General features: G+C 31.9%; 1 pseudogene; it reads left to right on the plus strand.

The window, feature by feature from the left end:
• Positions 1 to 1,130: 1,130 nt before the first annotated feature.
• Positions 1,131 to 1,752, plus strand: LOC149156523 (BTB/POZ domain-containing protein At3g05675 pseudogene; annotated as a pseudogene).
• Positions 1,753 to 2,304: the final 552 nt, after the last annotated feature.

Raw genomic sequence — 2,304 nt, forward strand, 5'->3', positions numbered from 1 at the left:
AGCTTGGTACTAATAGAATAATTTCAAAATGTGTTCAATATTTAGTGATAGCTCCTTGGGAGGAACATGAAGAAGAATAAATTAGGATGCTTCCCCACATCTGAGGATAACATCCCTAGTAAATTTGTTGGCATAGACTAGTGCAACTTGGGTTCAAACCCAACAACCAGTTGAGTGGTTGAGTTAACCCATTAGGGTATCGACATTGACATTGCATATTTCTTATTGGCTTGTACAACACCTTAGGATATTTTCTATTAAACATTAGAATGCTTCTCAACCAAAAAGAGAATCTCTAAGGTAAATTTTCAGATATTTTCATGTTGGTTTATTTCATGAGAAAGGTTTACCTTCATATTCACAATGCATACCCTTGGTTTATTTTTTTTCATGCTCAGCATCATAATTCCAACTCTGTATATTTCTTACTAGACTACTTTCAATTTTTATTGTTTTGATTGTGGTAATCTAGGAATCTGTCTGCATAACATATTTACTTCTAATGGTTTGGTTAAGATAGAAGTTATCCCCATTTTTTCATATGCATGATCTTCGTCTGCTAAAACGGAATCTACATACTCTCATTGCTTGCAAAATGGACTCTTCTAGTTGTGTGTTTTAAATGCATTTTCTACTTTAGGAGATTTAGCAGTAGAATAAGGAGTTGTGAGCATATGAAGTCAGATTTGTAGTACTTGTCAATATATTTAGCATCCTTAATAGTATTTTTTTATTCTAATTTTTTGTTTGTACCTGTTGTTTTGGTGACATTGCTGGGATGGCAGGAATTCTATATCAAATGGCAGAGAAAGATGGTTGAAAGAGCAATTTTTGTAGTGGAGCTTGTAAAACAAAGTGCCCACTATGAGTCTCTTGAAGTAGGAGATTACGAGAGAGCTATGGAACTTTAAAAAAAATATTGAAATGGGATTTGAACATGTCCAATTGTATCTACTCACACCTAAGTGTAGTGTTATTGTTAACCTTATTGGTCCACATAATTGCTTAGTTTGGCTAAGAATCTAGGTAAACAAAATTAATCCTTTCTTTTCTTCTATACATGTGAGAACATGACCATGTGTATGTGCAAGAGAGAGGTTTTTGCTAGAAATAAGTTAATTTGATTTCATATGAAATTAGTAGTGGTAATATTTTTGGTTGAATTCTTATGGTTGTGTCACATTTTTCCTAAGATGGATCTTTTAACTGAATTTGTCAGCAAGTGGGCAAAAGCTTTAGATAAAATTCTTTGCATAATTAAAGATTTAATATTTAAGTCATGTCTATTGGAAACAAAATTGAAATTGATTGAAATTACAGGAAAGGTTTTGGAAGCAGTTGGGTATGACAATGTAATCCTTTTTTCTCCAAGGTGAACACATATGGTGAAACTTTGGCTACCATTTATAAAGGAGACAAAACCACAACTTGACCTACAAATTTTTTATGAAAAAATCCCTTACCAAATGGATAATGATCTCTACCAAAGCATAGAATTTGCACTGATTTCACTGGTTTTGGCATTTCCTTCTAGTGATTGAGCTAAAATTTTGGCCAACTGGCTTTAAAAAGAGCAAGAAAAATACCTAGATTTAAGTGAAACTTTAAAACAGACAAGAAAAATACCCAAATTTAAGTGAAGCTTTTAAATTCTGGTGTTGCAGATTCAAAGCAATGAAAACAAGACTATCTTTGGGTCTAATTGGTGTTAATACTATAAATACCTCTATTGTTACTGATGTTGGACATTAATATAATTGGTTTCAAACAGATCAAGCAAGACATCTAGATTTAATTGAATCTTGTGAAGTGTGTTGTTAGAGGCATAGGGCAACAAAGAGGAGATTTCCTTTAGATCTAAATGGTGTTAGTAGTAACTCCAAAATATGCAATATTGGTCATTAATATATTGTAAAATTGTCATTCCTTTGCATGTATCCCACGTTGTAATGTATATTTAACATTCTTATTGTTACTCTATTACTTTACCTCAGACAAGTCATATTTGATGCTATTAACTACCTTGGGGATGGTAATACATGTTTAATAAAACAACTTGCACTCAAGTTGAATAGAAAAAAATTAAAAAGAATTGTTGCAATCCTTATAATATATAAATGATATTCTATTCACTATGTTTTGGAATAAATAAATAATTTAACCAATCAACACTGTGAATGCAGAGTCCCTACCTTAAGCTTCAAAAACTCTATTGGCCAACTCTCAATAATCATGCTACTTGGTCCTACTATTATCCAGAACACCTATGTATTTAATGGTGTATAGCCAAAAAGAAAAATAGGA

This window comes from Pinus tabuliformis, chromosome 9, assembly GCF_031772625.1.
Source record: "Pinus tabuliformis cultivar Carrire ecotype Pingquan chromosome 9, CPIR1, whole genome shotgun sequence".
In the NCBI taxonomy this organism is placed as follows: domain Eukaryota; kingdom Viridiplantae; phylum Streptophyta; class Pinopsida; order Pinales; family Pinaceae; genus Pinus; species Pinus tabuliformis.